We start from the raw sequence: 18,309 nt of genomic DNA, 5'->3' as shown, positions 1-18,309 counted from the left end.
ATTTTGGGAGGCAAATTATTTTGAGAGGCAAATTATTTTGGGAGGCAAATTATTTTGGGAGGCAAATTATTTTGGGAGGCAAATTATTTTGGGAGGCAAATTATTTTGGCAAATTATTTTGGGAGGCAAATTATTTTGGCAAATTATTTTGGGAGGCAAATTATTTTGGGAGGCAAATTATTTTGGGAGGCAAATTATTTTGGGAGGCAAATTATTTTGGGAGGCAAATTATTTTGGCAAATTATTTTGGGAGGAAAATTATTTTGGGAGGATAATTATTTTGGGAGGCAAATTATTTTGGGAGGCAAATTATTTTGGGAGGCAAATTATTTTGAGAGGCAAATTATTTTGGGAGGCAAATTATTTTGAGAGGCAAATTATTTTGGGAGGCAAATTATTTTGGCAAATTATTTTGGGAGGCAAATTATTTTGGCAAATTATTTTGGGAGGCAAATTATTTTGGGAGGCAAATTATTTTGGCAAATTATTTTGGGAGGCAAATTATTTTGGGAGGATAATTATTTTGGGAGGCAAATTATTTTGGCAAAGTAAATTAAAACATTATTTTAAACTTTTGGTTATTGAGAAACAGCTCATAAAACATTATTTGACACTTTTGGTTGTTGAAAAACAGCTTCTAACCATTATTTGACACTTTGGTTGTTGAGAAACAGCTCCTAAAACATTATTTTACACTTTTGGTTGTTGAGAAACAGCTCCTAAAACATTATTTGACACTTTTGGTTGTTGAAAAACAGCTTCTAACCATTATTTGACACTTTGGTTGTTGAGAAACAGCTCCTAAAACATTATTTTACACTTTTGGTTATTGAGAAACAGCTCCTAAAACATTATTTTACACTTTTGGTTGAGAAACAGCTCCTAAAACATTATTTGACACTTTTGGTTGTTGAAAAACAGCTTCTAACCATTATTTGACACTTTGGTTGTTGAGAAACAGCTCCTAAAACATTATTTTACACTTTTGGTTATTGAGAAACAGCTCCTAAAACATTATTTGACACTTTTGGTTGTTGAAAAACAGCTTCTAACCATTATTTGACACTTTGATTGTTGAGAAACAGCTCCTAAAACATTATTTTACACTTTTGGTTGTTGAGAAACAGTTCCTAAAACATTATTTGACACTTTTGGTTGTTGAAAAACAGCTTCTAACCATTATTTGACACTTTGGTTGTTGAGAAACAGCTCCTAAAACATTATTTTACACTTTTGGTTATTGAGAAACAGCTCCTAAAACATTATTTGACACTTTTGGTTGTTGAAAAACAGCTTCTAACCATTATTTGACACTTTGGTTGTTGAGAAACAGCTCCTAAAACATTATTTTACACTTTTGGTTATTGAGAAACAGCTCCTAAAACATTATTTGACACTTTTGGTTGTTGAAAAACAGCTTCTAACCATTATTTGACACTTTGGTTGTTGAGAAACAGCTCCTAAAACATTATTTTACACTTTTGGTTATTGAGAAACAGCTCCTAAAACATTATTTGACACTTTTGGTTGTTGAAAAACAGCTTCTAACCATTATTTGACACTTTGGTTTTTGAGAAACAGCTCCTAAAACATTATTTTACACTTTTGGTTATTGAGAAACAGCTCCTAAAACATTATTTGACACTTTTGGTTATTGAGAAACAGCTCCTAAAACATTATTTGACACTTTTTGTTGTTGAAAAACAGCTTCTAACCATTATTTGACACTTTGATTGTTGAGAAACAGCTCCTAAAACATTATTTGACACTTTTGGTTGTTGAGAAACAGTTCCTAAAACATTATTTGACACTTTTGGTTGTTGAAAAACAGCTTCTAACCATTATTTGACACTTTGGTTTTTGAGAAACAGCTCCTAAAACATTATTTTACACTTTTGGTTATTGAGAAACAGCTCCTAAAACATTATTTTACACTTTTGGTTATTGAGAAACAGCTCCTAAAACATTATTTGACACTTTTTGTTGTTGAAAAACAGCTTCTAACCATTATTTGACACTTTGATTGTTGAGAAACAGCTCCTAAAACATTATTTGACACTTTTGGTTGTTGAGAAACAGTTCCTAAAACATTATTTGACACTTTTGGTTGTTGAAAAACAGCTTCTAACCATTATTTGACACTTTGGTTGTTGAGAAACAGCTCCTAAAACATTATTTGACACTTTTGGTTGTTGAGAAACAGTTCCTAAAACATTATTTGACACTTTTGGTTGTTGAAAAACAGCTTCTAACCATTATTTGACACTTTGGTTGTTGAGAAACAGCTCCTAAAACATTATTTTACACTTTTGGTTATTGAGAAACAGCTCCTAAAACATTATTTGACACTTTTGGTTGTTGAAAAACAGCTTCTAACCATTATTTGACACTTTGGTTGTTGAGAAACAGCTCCTAAAACATTATTTTACACTTTTGGTTATTGAGAAACAGCTCCTAAAACATTATTTGACACTTTTGGTTGTTGAAAAACAGCTTCTAACCATTTTTTGACACTTTGATTGTTGAGAAACAGCTCCTAAAACATTATTTTACACTTTTGGTTGTTGAGAAACAGTTCCTAAAACATTATTTGACACTTTTGGTTGTTGAAAAACAGCTTCTAACCATTATTTGACACTTTGGTTGTTGAGAAACAGCTCCTAAAACATTATTTTACACTTTTGCTTATTGAGAAACAGCTCCTAAAACATTATTTGACACTTTTGGTTGTTGAAAAACAGCTTCTAACCATTATTTGACACTTTGGTTGTTGAGAAACAGCTCCTAAAACATTATTTTACACTTTTGGTTATTGAGAAACAGCTCCTAAAACATTATTTGACACTTTTGGTTGTTAAAAAACAGCTTCTAACCATTATTTGACACTTTGGTTGTTGAGAAACAGCTCCTAAAACATTATTTTACACTTTTGGTTATTGAGAAACAGCTCCTAAAACATTATTTTACACTTTTGGTTATTATTATTGGTGATTATTATTATTTTGGGAGGCAAATTATTTTGGGAGGCAAATTATTTTGGCAAATTATTTTGGCAAATTATTTTGGGAGGCAAATTATTTTGGCAAATTATTTTGGGAGGCAAATTATTTTGGCAAATTATTTTGGGAGGCAAATTATTTTGGGAGGCAAATTATTTTGGGAGGCAAATTATTTTGGCAAATTATTTTGGGAGGCAAATTATTTTGGCAAATTATTTTGGGAGGCAAATTATTTTGGCAAATTATTTTGGGAGGCAAATTATTTTGGCAAATTATTTTGGGAGGCAAATTATTTTGGGAGGCAAATTATTTTGGGAGGCAAATTATTTTGGCAAATTATTTTGGGAGGCAAATTATTTTGGCAAATTATTTTGGGAGGCAAATTATTTTGGCAAATTATTTTGGGAGGCAAATTATTTTGGCAAATTATTTTGGGAGGCAAATTATTTTGAGAGGCAAATTATTTTGGGAGGCAAATTATTTTGGCAAATTATTTTGGGAGGCAAATTATTTTGGGAGGCAAATTATTTTGAGAGGCAAATTATTTTGAGAGGCAAATTATTTTGGGAGGCAAATTATTTTGAGAGGCAAATTATTTTGGGAGGCAAATTATTTTGGGAGGCAAATTATTTTGGCAAATTATTTTGGGAGGCAAATTATTTTGGCAAATTATTTTGGGAGGCAAATTATTTTGGGAGGCAAATTATTTTGGGAGGCAAATTATTTTGGGAGGCAAATTATTTTGGCAAATTATTTTGGGAGGCAAATTATTTTGGCAAATTATTTTGGCAAATTATTTTGGGATGCAAATTATTTTGGCAAAGTAAATTAAAACATTATTTTACACTTTTGGTTATTGAGAAACAGCTCATAAAACATTATTTGACACTTTTGGTTGTTGAAAAACAGCTTCTAACCATTATTTGACACTTTGGTTGTTGAGAAACAGCTCCTAAAACATTATTTTACACTTTTGGTTGTTGAGAAACAGCTCCTAAAACATTATTTGACACTTTTGGTGGTTGAAAAACAGCTTCTAACCATTATTTGACACTTTGGTTGTTGAGAAACAGCTCCTAAAACATTATTTTACACTTTTGGTTATTGAGAAACAGCTCCTAAAACATTATTTGACACTTTTGGTTGTTGAAAAACAGCTTCTAACCATTATTTGACACTTTGGTTGTTGAGAAACAGCTCCTAAAACATTATTTTACACTTTTGGTTATTGAGAAACAGCTCCTAAAACATTATTTGACACTTTTGGTTGCTGAAAAACAGCTTCTAACCATTATTTGACACTTTGGTTGTTGAGAAACAGCTCCTAAAACATTATTTTACACTTTTGGTTATTGAGAAACAGCTCCTAAAACATTATTTGACACTTTTGGTTGTTGAAAAACAGCTTCTAACCATTATTTTACACTTTGGTTGTTGAGAAACAGCTCCTAAAACATTATTTTACACTTTTGGTTATTGAGAAACAGCTCCTAAAACATTTTTTGACACTTTTGGTTGTTGAAAAACAGCTTCTAACCATTATTTGACACTTTGGTTGTTGAGAAACAGCTCCTAAAACATTATTTTACACTTTTGGTTATTGAGAAACAGCTCCTAAAACATTATTTGACACTTTTGGTTGTTGAAAAACAGCTTCTAACCATTATTTGACACTTTGATTGTTGAGAAACAGCTCCTAAAACATTATTTTACACTTTTGGTTATTGAGAAACAGCTCCTAAAACATTATTTGACACTTTTGGTTGTTGAAAAACAGCTTCTAACCATTATTTGACACTTTGGTTGTTGAGAAACAGCTCCTAAAACATTATTTTACACTTTTGGTTATTGAGAAACAGCTCCTAAAACATTATTTGACACTTTTGGTTGTTGAAAAACAGCTTCTAACCATTATTTGACACTTTGGTTGTTGAGAAACAGCTCCTAAAACATTATTTGACACTTTTGGTTGTTGAGAAACAGCTCCTAAAACATTATTTTACACTTTTGGTTGTTGAGAAACAGCTCCTAAAACATTATTTGACACTTTTGGTTGTTGAAAAACAGCTTCTAACCATTATTTGACACTTTGGTTGTTGAGAAACAGCTCCTAAAACATTATTTTACACTTTTGGTTGTTGAGAAACAGCTCCTAAAACATTATTTGACACTTTTGGTTGTTGAAAAACAGCTTCTAACCATTATTTGACACTTTGGTTGTTGAGAAACAGCTCCTAAAACATTATTTTACACTTTTGGTTATTATTATTGGTGATTATTATTATTTTGGGAGGCAAATTATTTTGGGAGGCAAATTATTTTGGCAAATTATTTTGGGAGGCAAATTATTTTGGCAAATTATTTTGGGAGGCAAATTATTTTGGCAAATTATTTTGGGAGGCAAATTATTTTGGGAGGCAAATTATTTTGGGAGGCAAATTATTTTGGCAAATTATTTTGGGAGGCAAATTATTTTGGGAGGCAAATTATTTTGGCAAATTATTTTGGGAGGCAAATTATTTTGGGAGGCAAATTATTTTGGGAGGCAAATTATTTTGGCAAATTATTTTGGGAGGCAAATTATTTTGGCAAATTATTTTGGGAGGCAAATTATTTTGGGAGGCAAATTATTTTGGCAAATTATTTTGGGAGGCAAATTATTTTGGGAGGCAAATTATTTTGAGAGGCAAATTATTTTGGCAAATTATTTTGGGAGGCAAATTATTTTGGCAAATTATTTTGGGAGGCAAATTATTTTGGGAGGCCAATTATTTTGAGAGGCAAATTATTTTGGCAAATTATTTTGGGAGGCAAATTATTTTGGCAAATTATTTTGGGAGGCAAATTATTTTGAGAGGCAAATTATTTTGAGAGGCAAAATATTTTGGGAGGCAAATTATTTTGGCAAATTATTTTGGGAGGCAAATTATTTTGGGAGGCAAATTATTTTGAGAGGCAAATTATTTTGGGAGGCAAATTATTTTGGGAGGCAAATTATTTTGGGAGGCAAATTATTTTGGCAAATTATTTTGGGAGGCAAATTATTTTGGGAAATTATTTTGGGAGGCAAATTATTTTGGGAGGCAAATTATTTTGGGAGGCAAATTATTTTGGGAGGCAAATTATTTTGGGAGGCAAATTATTTTGGGAGGCAAATTATTTTGGGAGGCAAATTATTTTGGCAAATTATTTTGGCAAATTATTTTGGGAGGCAAATTATTTTGGCAAATTATTTTGGGATGCAAATTATTTTGGGAGGCAAATTATTTTGGGAGGCAAATTATTTTGGGAGGCAAATTATTTTGGGAGGCAAATTATTTTGGCAAATTATTTTGGGAGGCAAATTATTTTGGGAGGCAAATTATTTTGGGAGGCAAATTATTTTGGGAGGCAAATTATTTTGAGAGGCAAATTATTTTGGGAGGCAAATTATTTTGGCAAATTATTTTGGGAGGCAAATTATTTTGGGAGGCAAATTATTTTGGGAGGCAAATTATTTTGGGAGGCAAATTATTTTGAGAGGCAAATTATTTTGGGAGGCAAATTATTTTGAGAGGCAAATTATTTTGGGAGGCAAATTATTTTGGCAAATTATTTTGGGAGGCAAATTATTTTGGCAAATTATTTTGGGAGGCAAATTATTTTGGGAGGCAAATTATTTTGGGAGGCAAATTATTTTGGCTAATTATTTTGGGAGGCAAATTATTTTGGCAAAGTAAATTAAAACATTATTTTACACTTTTGGTTATTGAGAAACAGCTCATAAAACATTATTTGACACTTTTGGTTGTTGAAAAACAGCTTCTAACCATTATTTGACACTTTGGTTGTTGAGAAACAGCTCCTAAAACATTATTTTACACTTTTGGTTGTTGAGAAACAGCTCCTAAAACATTATTTGACACTTTTGGTTGTTGAAAAACAGCTTCTAACCATTATTTGACACTTTGGTTGTTGAGAAACAGCTCCTAAAACATTATTTTACACTTTTGGTTATTGAGAAACAGCTCCTAAAACATTATTTGACACTTTTGGTTGTTGAAAAACAGCTTCTAACCATTATTTGACACTTTGGTTGTTGAGAAACAGCTCCTAAAACATTATTTTACACTTTTGGTTATTGAAAAACAGCTCCTAAAACATTATTTGACACATTTGGTTGTTGAAAAACAGCTTCTAACCATTATTTGACACTTTGGTTGTTGAGAAACAGCTCCTAAAACATTATTTTACACTTTTGGTTATTGAGAAACAGCTCCTAAAACATTATTTGACACTTTTGGTTGTTGAAAAACAGCTTCTAACCATTATTTGACACTTTGGTTGTTGAGAAACAGCTCCTAAAACATTATTTTACACTTTTGGTTATTGAGAAACAGCTCCTAAAACATTATTTGACACTTTTGGTTGTTGAAAAACAGCTTCTAACCATTATTTGACACTTTGGTTGTTGAGAAACAGCTCCTAAAACATTATTTTACACTTTTGGTTATTGAGAAACAGCTCCTAAAACATTATTTGACACTTTTGGTTGTTGAAAAACAGCTTCTAACCATTATTTGACACTTTGGTTTTTGAGAAACAGCTCCTAAAACATTATTTTACACTTTTGGTTATTGAGAAACAGCTCCTAAAACATTATTTGACACTTTTGGTTGTTGAAAAACAGCTTCTAACCATTATTTGACACTTTGGTTGTTGAGAAACAGCTCCTAAAACATTATTTTACACTTTTGGTTGTTGAGAAACAGCTCCTAAAACATTATTTGACACTTTTGGTGGTTGAAAAACAGCTTCTAACCATTATTTGACACTTTGGTTGTTGAGAAACAGCTCCTAAAACATTATTTTACACTTTTGGTTATTGAGAAACAGCTCCTAAAACATTATTTGACACTTTTGGTTGTTGAAAAACAGCTTCTAACCATTATTTGACACTTTGGCTGTTGAGAAACAGCTCCTAAAACATTATTTTACACTTTTGGTTGTTGAAAAACCGCTTCTAACCATTATTTGACACTTTGGTTGTTGAGAAACAGCTCCTAAAACATTATTTTACACTTTTGGTTATTATTATTGGTGATTATTATTATTTTGGGAGGCAAATTATTTTGGGAGGCAAATTATTTTGGGAGGCAAATTATTTTGGCAAATTATTTTGGGAGGCAAATTATTTTGGCAAATTATTTTGGGAGGCAAATTATTTTGGCAAATTATTTTGGGAGGCAAATTATTTTGAGAGGCAAATTATTTTGGCAAATTATTTTGGGAGGCAAATTATTTTGGGAGGCAAATTATTTTGGGAGGCAAATTATTTTGAGAGGCAAATTATTTTGGGAGGCAAATTATTTTGGGAGGCAAATTATTTTGGGAGGCAAATTATTTTGAGAGGCAAATTATTTTGGCAAATTATTTTGGGAGGCAAATTATTTTGGGAGGCAAATTATTTTGGCAAATTATTTTGGGAGGCAAATTATTTTGGCAAATTATTTTGGGAGGCAAATTATTTTGGCAAATTATTTTGGGAGGCAAATTATTTTGGCAAATGATTTTGGGAGGCAAATTATTTTGGGAGGCAAATTATTTTGGCAAATTATTTTGGGAGGCAAATTATTTTGGCAAATTATTTTGGGAGGCAAATTATTTTGGGAGGCAAATTATTTTGGCAAATTATTTTGAGAGGCAAATTATTTTGGCAAATTATTTTGGCAAATTATTTTGGGAGGCAAATTATTTTGGGAGGATAATTATTTTGGGAGGCAAATTATTTTGGGAGGCAAATTATTTTGGGAGGCAAATTATTTTGGCAAATTATTTTGGGAGGCAAATTATTTTGGGAGGCAAATTATTTTGGCAAATTATTTTGGGAGGCAAATTATTTTGGCAAATTATTTTGGGAGGCAAATTATTTTGAGAGGCAAATTATTTTGGGAGGCAAATTATTTTGGGAGGATAATTATTTTGGGAGGCAAATTATTTTGGGAGGCAAATTATTTTGGGAGGCAAATTATTTTGGCAAATTATTTTGGGAGGCAAATTATTTTGGGAGGCAAATTATTTTGGCAAATTATTTTGGGAGGCAAATTATTTTGGCAAATTATTTTGGGAGGCAAATTATTTTGAGAGGCAAATTATTTTGGGAGGCAAATTATTTTGGGAGGCAAATTATTTTGGGAGGCAAATTATTTTGGGAGGCAAATTATTTTGGGAGGCAAATTATTTTGAGAGGCAAATTATTTTGGGAGGCAAATTATTTTGGCAAATTATTTTGGGAGGCAAATTATTTTGGGAGGATAATTATTTTGGGAGGCAAATTATTTTGGGAGGCAAATTATTTTGGCAAATTATTTTGGGAGGCAAATTATTTTGGGAGGCAAATTATTTTGGGAGGCAAATTATTTTGGCAAATTATTTTGGGAGGCAAATTATTTTGAGAGGCAAATTATTTTGGGAGGCAAATTATTTTGGGAGGCAAATTATTTTGGCAAATTATTTTGGGAGGCAAATTATTTTGAGAGGCAAATTATTTTGGGAGGCAAATTATTTTGGCAAATTATTTTGGGAGGCAAATTATTTTGGGAGGCAAATTATTTTGAGAGGCAAATTATTTTGGGAGGCAAATTATTTTGAGAGGCAAATTATTTTGGCAAATTATTTTGGGAGGCAAATTATTTTGGGAGGCAAATTATTTTGGGAGGCAAATTATTTTGAGAGGCAAATTATTTTGGGAGGCAAATTATTTTGGGAGGCAAATTATTTTGGGAGGCAAATTATTTTGAGAGGCAAATTATTTTGGCAAATTATTTTGGGAGGCAAATTATTTTGGGAGGCAAATTATTTTGGGAGGCAAATTATTTTGGGAGGCAAATTATTTTGGCAAATTATTTTGGGAGGCAAATTATTTTGGCAAATTATTTTGGGAGGCAAATTATTTTGGCAAATTATTTTGGGAGGCAAATTATTTTGGGAGGCAAATTTTTTTGGCAAATGATTTTGGGAGGCAAATTATTTTGGGAGGCAAATTATTTTGGCAAATTATTTTGGGAGGCAAATTATTTTGGGAGGCAAATTATTTTGGCAAATTATTTTGGGAGGCAAATTATTTTGGCAAATTATTTTGGGAGGCAAATTATTTTGGGAGGATAATTATTTTGGGAGGCAAATTATTTTGGGAGGCAAATTATTTTGGGAGGCAAATTATTTTGGGAGGCAAATTATTTTGGGAGGCAAATTATTTTGGCAAATTATTTTGGGAGGCAAATTATTTTGGGAGGCAAATTATTTTGAGAGGCAAATTATTTTGGGAGGCAAATTATTTTGGCAAATTATTTTGGCAAATTATTTTGGGAGGCAAATTATTTTGGCAAATTATTTTGGGAGGCAAATTATTTTGGGAGGCAAATTATTTTGGCAAATTATTTTGGGAGGCAAATTATTTTGGCAAATTATTTTGGGAGGCAAATTATTTTGGCAAATTATTTTGGGAGGCAAATTATTTTGGGAGGCAAATTATTTTGGCAAATTATTTTGGGAGGATAATTATTTTGGGAGGCAAATTATTTTGGCAAATTATTTTGGGAGGCAAATTATTTTGGCAAATTATTTTGGGAGGCAAATTATTTTGGCAAATTATTTTGGGAGGCAAATTATTTTGGCAAATTATTTTGGGAGGCAAATTATTTTGGCAAATTATTTTGGGAGGCAAATTATTTTGGGAGGCAAATTATTTTGGGAGGCAAATTATTTTGGCAAATTATTTTGGGAGGCAAATTATTTTGGCAAATTATTTTGGGAGGCAAATTATTTTGGCAAATTATTTTGGCAGGCAAATTATTTTGGCAAATTATTTTGGGAGGCAAATTATTTTGGCAAATTATTTTGGGAGGCAAATTATTTTGGGAGGCAAATTATTTTGGGAGGCAAATTAGTTTGGGTGGCAAATTATTTTGGCAAATTATTTTGGGAGGAAAATTATTTTGGGAGGCAAATTATTTTGGCAAATTATTTTGGGAGGCAAATTATTTTGGCAAATTATTTTACACTTTTGGTTATTGAGAAACAGCTCCTAAAACATTATTTGACACTTTTGGTTGTTGAAAAACAGCTTCTAACCATTATTTGACACTTTGGTTGTTGAGAAACAGCTCCTAAAACATTATTTTACACTTTTGGTTATTGAGAAACAGCTCCTAAAACATTATTTGACACTTTTGGTTGTTGAAAAACAGCTTCTAACCATTATTTGACACTTTGGTTGTTGAGAAACAGCTCCTAAAACATTATTTTACACTTTTGGTTATTGAGAAACAGCTCCTAAAACATTATTTGACACTTTTGGTTGCTGAAAAACAGCTTCTAACCATTATTTGACACTTTGGTTGTTGAGAAACAGCTCCTAAAACATTATTTTACACTTTTGGTTATTGAGAAACAGCTCCTAAAACATTATTTGACACTTTTGGTTGTTGAAAAACAGCTTCTAACCATTATTTTACACTTTGGTTGTTGAGAAACAGCTCCTAAAACATTATTTTACACTTTTGGTTATTGAGAAACAGCTCCTAAAACATTTTTTGACACTTTTGGTTGTTGAAAAACAGCTTCTAACCATTATTTGACACTTTGGTTGTTGAGAAACAGCTCCTAAAACATTATTTTACACTTTTGGTTATTGAGAAACAGCTCCTAAAACATTATTTGACACTTTTGGTTGTTGAAAAACAGCTTCTAACCATTATTTGACACTTTGGTTGTTGAGAAACAGCTCCTAAAACATTATTTTACACTTTTGGTTATTGAGAAACAGCTCCTAAAACATTATTTGACACTTTTGGTTGTTGAAAAACAGCTTCTAACCATTATTTGACACTTTGGTTGTTGAGAAACAGCTCCTAAAACATTATTTTACACTTTTGGTTATTGAGAAACAGCTCCTAAAACATTATTTGACACTTTTGGTTGTTGAAAAACAGCTTCTAACCATTATTTGACACTTTGGTTGTTGAGAAACAGCTCCTAAAACATTATTTGACACTTTTGGTTGTTGAGAAACAGCTCCTAAAACATTATTTTACACTTTTGGTTGTTGAGAAACAGCTCCTAAAACATTATTTGACACTTTTGGTTGTTGAAAAACAGCTTCTAACCATTATTTGACACTTTGGTTGTTGAGAAACAGCTCCTAAAACATTATTTTACACTTTTGGTTATTGAGAAACAGCTTCTAAAACATTATTTGACACTTTTGGTTGTTGAAAAACAGCTTCTAATCATTATTTGACACTTTGGTTGTTGAGAAACAGCTCCTAAAACATTATTTTACACTTTTGGTTATTGAGAAAATTATTTGCCCCCCAAAATTATTTGCCCCCCAAAATTATTTGCCAAAATTATTTGCCCCCCAAAATTATTTGCCCCTCAAGATTATTTGCCCCCCAAAATTATTTGCCCCCCAAAATGATTTGCCCCCCAAAATTATTTGCCCGCCAAAATTATTTGCAAAAATGATTTGCCAAATGATTTGCCCCCCAAAATGATTTGCCCCCCAAAATTTTTTGCCAAAATTATTTGCCCCCCAAAATGATTTGCCCCCCAAAATTATTTGCCCCCAAAAATTATTTGCCAAAATTATTTGCCCCCCAAAATTATTTGCCCCCCAAAATTATTTGCCAAAATTATTTGCCCCCAAAATTATTTGCCCCCATAAAGTATTTGCCAAAATTATTTGCCAAAATTATTTGCCAAAATTATTTGCCCCCCAAAATGATTTGCCCCCCAAAATTATTTGCCAAATTTGCCCCCCAAAATGATTTGCCCCCCAAAATTATTTGCCAAAATTATTTGCAAAAATTATTTGCCAAAATGATTTGCCCCCCAAATTGATTTGCCAAAATTATTTAACCCCCCCAAAATGATTTGCCCCCAAAAATTATTTGCCCCCCAAAATTATTTGCCCCCCAAGATTATTTGCCCCCCAAGATTATTTGCCCCCCAAAATTATTTTCCCCCCAAAATTATTTTCCCCCCAAAATTATTTGCCCCCAAAAATTATTTGCCCCCAAAATTATTTGCCAAAACTATTTGCCCCCAAAATTATTTGCCAAAATTATTTGCCCCCAAAATTATTTGCCAAAATGATTTGCCCCCCAAAATGATTTGCCAAAATTATTTGCCCCCCAAAATGATTTGCCCCCCAAAATTATTTGCCCCCCAAAATTATTGGGAACCACACACCACCCAGCCGGCACACACTACCCGTCTGTCAGAACCACACACTACCTGTCTGTCAGAACCACACACCACCCAGCCGGCACACACTACCTGTCTGTCAGAACCACACACCACCCAGCCGGGTCGATACACAATACAACACAAGCAGCAGCAACAGAAAAAGGTTCCTACCTCTATTTCAACCCCGGAGGATGAGCCATACAGCGGCGTCCACTCCTCATCATGGCTCTATCAGGACTGGAAGGTACTGGTCGTCACAGGGATGGGCTTCAGGCAACCGTGGTTTCCTCCACGCCAGGCTGGGGCACTGCAGTGTTCGGCTACAGCTTGGCGAGGCCATGCAGGGCTGGCGGGGTGGTTTCATAGTACTGGTGGCTTCTATGGTCCGGAGTAGGTTGGGAGGAAGACCATAAGCCTATAAGAAAGAAAGAGAAAATTGATGTGATTAAGAGTCACATGTATAATGTGACAACAACTTGTTACCTCCAACAGTATTTTCACACATTTCACATTTTCACACATTTCACATTTTCACATTTTCACATATTTCGCATTTTCACACATTTCGCATTTTCACACATTTCGCATTTTCACACATTTCACATTTTCACACATTTCACATTTTCACACATTTCACATTTTCACACATTTCACATTTTCACACATTTTCTCACATTTTCTCACATTTTCACATAGTACTGGTGGCTTCTATGGTCCGGAGTAGGTTGGGAGGAAGACCATAAGCCTATAAGAAAGAAAGAAAAAGAAAATTGATGTGATTAAGAGTCACATGTATAATGTGACAACAACTTGTTACCTCCAACAGTATAGCCAGCACAGAACATACACAGCATATGCATATCCTGTACATGTACAGTAGCTTAATTTTTGGGGTGAGAACCCCTTTTGGTGTTTGGAAAATGCGAAAATGCCAAAAATTTGAAAATGCGAAATCTTGTGAAAAGCTTTTGCGAAAGCTTTTCAAAATGCGAAATGCGAAATTGCGAAAATGCGAAAATGTGAAATGCGAAAATTTCTAAATGTGAAAAGCGAAAATGTGAAAAGCGAAAATGTGATATGCGAAAATGTGAAATGCGAAAATGTGAAATGCGAAAATGCGAAAATGTGAAATGCGAAAATTTAAAAATGCAAAATGCGAAAATGCAAAAATGCGAAATGCGAATATGCGAAAAATGCGAAATTAAAAAATGCGAAATTAAAAAATGCGAAATTAAAAAATGCGAAATGCGAAAATGTGAAAATGTGAAATGCGAAAATTTCAAATTGCGAAAATGCGAAATTCGATTTTGCATTATTATTTTGCATGGCTGTGTGTTGTGGAACATATAATACACCAGTACTGTACATGCATGGCTTAACGTTGGGAAAGTTACACGATTGACCCACCCAGGTGATGGCAATAATGCATAATACTAATGACCGTCTTATTCCGTGCAACATGAACACTCCTGTCAGGCGGTCGTTATAAAAGTTGATTTCTCCCTCTGTCATGTCCTCGTATTTCTAGTTTATTTAAATAATTTTAAATAATTTGCCCAGTGCATATACTGCAGGCCTGGTTGACTAGAAATGGAGGACATTTTGAAGGTTTTGCCTCTGAAATGATCCATTATTTATATGGAGAAATCCCATAATTTACTGTAGCATGCATGGGTGAGAAGGACAGCTTGTCCTGTCTCTTTGCTGCTAACATGATGTCTATTGGACAAGGACGGGTTGCCGGGTTGGGGAGGGACTTAGCGAAGAGCTAATTAATATCCGTAGCATTTAGCATATCATGTACAGTGTAGGAGCCAAAATGCTTTTTGTTTATTTTGTTTTGTTTATTTACACTAATTAATGATGTAATTCTGTACGATGACGTCATGATAATTGGTTGTCATGGAAACGCTCATATACCTGTCACTGTGACGGCACTCAGGGGCGACAGGGGAAGACAAGACAGTTTTCGACCGTGCATGGTCATTATAGGTTCAGTTGTTTTGTTTGTTTAATAGTTTCAGTTTATTTACGTTTGTTACTATTGCTGAGCATCAATAAATGGAATGACACATCGAACATAAGACAAATCTCTGGACATTTGAATTAATCACACTGCACGCGTCAAACACGTACAATAATAATAATAATAATAAAATTTATTTATAACGCACTTTATATTTGAAGCAAATCTCAAAGTGCTACAGATTAAAAAAGTAAAATAAAAAAAGAATAAAACAGTTAAAAACAGGGCAGCTTACGAGTCCGACTGGGCAAATGCCTTACTAAAAAGGAAAGTCTTTAGTCCCTTTTTAAAAACGTCCACGGACTGTGGTGCTCTCAGGTGGTCGGGGAGGGCGTTCCACAGCCGAGGGGCAGCTGAGCAGAAGGCCCGGTCCCCCATGGTGCGGAGTTTGGTTCTTGGCTGTTTGAGAGTGTTTGATGTACCGGAGCGGAGGGAGCGGGTGGAGGCTGGGGGTTCAAGGAGTTCCTTTAAGTAGGGGGGGGCGTTGCTGTGGATGCATTGGTGGGTGAGGAGGCAGACCTTGTATTCTATCCTGGAGGATACGGGGAGCCAGTGAAGGGAGTGGAGTATGGGTGTGATGTGGTCGTATTTTCGCACTCTCACCAGGATCCTAGCAGCACTGTTCTGAATGTACTGGAGCCTCTGGATGCTCTTGCTAGGGATCCCGGTGAGAAGTGCATTGCAGTAGTCGAGCCTTGAGGAGACAAAGGCGTGGACAAGTTTTTCAGCATCAGGGAGGGTGAGTGTGGGGCGGAGTCTGGCAATGTTTCGGAGGTGGAAGAAGGAGGTTTTGCAGAGGTGTTTGATATGGGGGTCGAAGGTCAGGTGGGGGTCCATTTTTACACCCAGGTTGGTGACTACAGGTGAGAGGGGGATGTCTTGGCTGGAGAAGGTGATGCTGGTTATTGGGGAGGATTTGACCTGGTGTGGGGTGCCGATGATAATGGCCTCTGTCTTGGAGCTGTTGAGTTGAAGGAAATTGTCGGTCATCCACGCCTTTATCTCCTCAAGGCAGGTGGTTAGAGTGGATGATGGTGAAGATGGTGACGACAGGGGGGCAGAGGGGAGTGGGATAGTCCTGAGGTAGAGTTGAGTGTCATCAGCGTAACAATGGTAGGATATGCCATGCTGGCTGATGACACGACCAAGGGGGAGCATATAGAGGGTGAAAAGGGTGGGGCCAAGGACGGAACCTTGGGGAACGCCACAGGTGACAGGGTGTGACCGTGAGTGGGCACTGCCCAGGGAGACACGCTCAGTTCTGTCAGTGAGGTATGAGGTGAACCAGTTGAGTGCAGTGTCGGTGAGTCCTATGGTGGAGTGGAGACGGTTGAGGAGGATGGTGTGGTCGACTGTGTCAAAGGCTGCGGAAAGGTCCAGGAGGATGAGGAGGGAGGGGGAACCATTGTCAGCTGCCATCAGGAGATCATTTGTGACTCTGACCAGTGCTGTTTCTGTGCTGTGGGCTGTGCGGAATCCTGACTGAAATTTCTCGAAGAGGTTATTGTGTTTGAGGTGTTGTTGGAGTTGAGCGGCAACCACTTTTTCCAGCACCTTGGAGAGGAAGGGCAGGTTGGAGATGGGCCTGTAGTTGGAGAGTATGTCCGGGTCAAGGGTGGGTTTTTTCAGGAGAGGTGTGATGATGGCTGTCTTTAGGGAAGGTACAACCCAGTTGCCCTGCTGTAAAGCCTAGTTTTAGGCTGTACATACAGTATATTGTTGTAGATCTGCTGCAGTGAGGGCCACTCTTAACATCATACATCGTCATACATCGGCAGTGGTTCAGGGGTAGAGTGACCGGATGGGAACCTCAAGGTTCCCTGTTCGAACTTGGGCTCCCCCAAAGTTACAGTATACGTTTTAACAGCGGGCGACAGCGAGACCAATTTTCCGGAAGTGCATTAATTGTCAACGGGACCCGGCAACTACTGGAGATAGAGGCGATCGATAGCAGGCGAACAGGCGATGGTCGAAAAGTGGTTTTCATAAACACTGCTCTAAAATAGGAGTTTAGGAGGTCGTGGGAGAACAGCACTGTGGGGGGGGGAACAGATAAGTCAAGTGGCAGCTTAATTTCTATTGGCTTTTATTGATGTGTATCTCTCTACACGTCATCACGCAGCACGTTTTCATTTTGAGGAAGTAATTTAAAAAATTGACATCCATTGTTAGATATGCCCTATATGATGACCACGGATATGGTCGAAAAGTGTGAAACGTATATTTTTCATTTCACTACACCTTTAATTCATTTCATTGCCAACACCTGTGCATAGTGCATAGCCTACCCTACTATTTCATATCAAAACAAAATTGTCATTTTGTCACTTTTGACACCTTGCTGACCGCAGTTGTGTGAAATGACATCTTTGACTTTGCCCTTTCAATCTACTGATTGGACTCGACCACGCAAGGGGACAGAGTATAAAGACACGGTTACCAAAACACATGGTTCTGTGAAGCCTCTGTTATTTCCGCTCCTTACGCGTTTTGGAATGAAGTGATTACCACCATTGTGTTGTCACCAAAGCAAAGTCCTTGTACTGTATGACTGTACTGACGCTTGGCAGTGAAGTCTCTTCTATGTAACCGTTCAGATTAATTCACCTCTATTTACGCACATGTACAGAACCCACTGGAACACAGCGCTGCTTGCACAAACCAATTTACCATCCAAGCTAAACTAGCGTGAGAAATGTCTGGATAACAATCAGATGGTCTCTAGATAATAAACAGATTATGTAAATGTGCCATTTCCATCAGTTTTACCTGGCATGCATACAACAATACCTGGAAGTGTCAATCCTTTAGCCTTTAGCAAACCCTCAACCCCTCTGGGTGTGTTTCGGAAATATGCTCAGGGAATCATCTCCAATTTCAAAGCCCACGGCACATTGACACATTGTGTAATTGGCCAGCCAAATGGATCGTATAAGTCACATTGCACTAATTATTTGTGTATCCATGCGGTGTGTTTATACCCCAAGTAGCTGATTTGACTTTGACACAAATGAACTAGAAAAGTGTGACAGTATTTCTTCCTCCGCCTATAGT

This window comes from Protomyctophum bolini (genome assembly GCF_963924005.1).
Source record: "Protomyctophum bolini genome assembly, chromosome: 18".
In the NCBI taxonomy this organism is placed as follows: domain Eukaryota; kingdom Metazoa; phylum Chordata; class Actinopteri; order Myctophiformes; family Myctophidae; genus Protomyctophum; species Protomyctophum bolini.
This window is presented reverse-complemented; position numbering follows the sequence as displayed.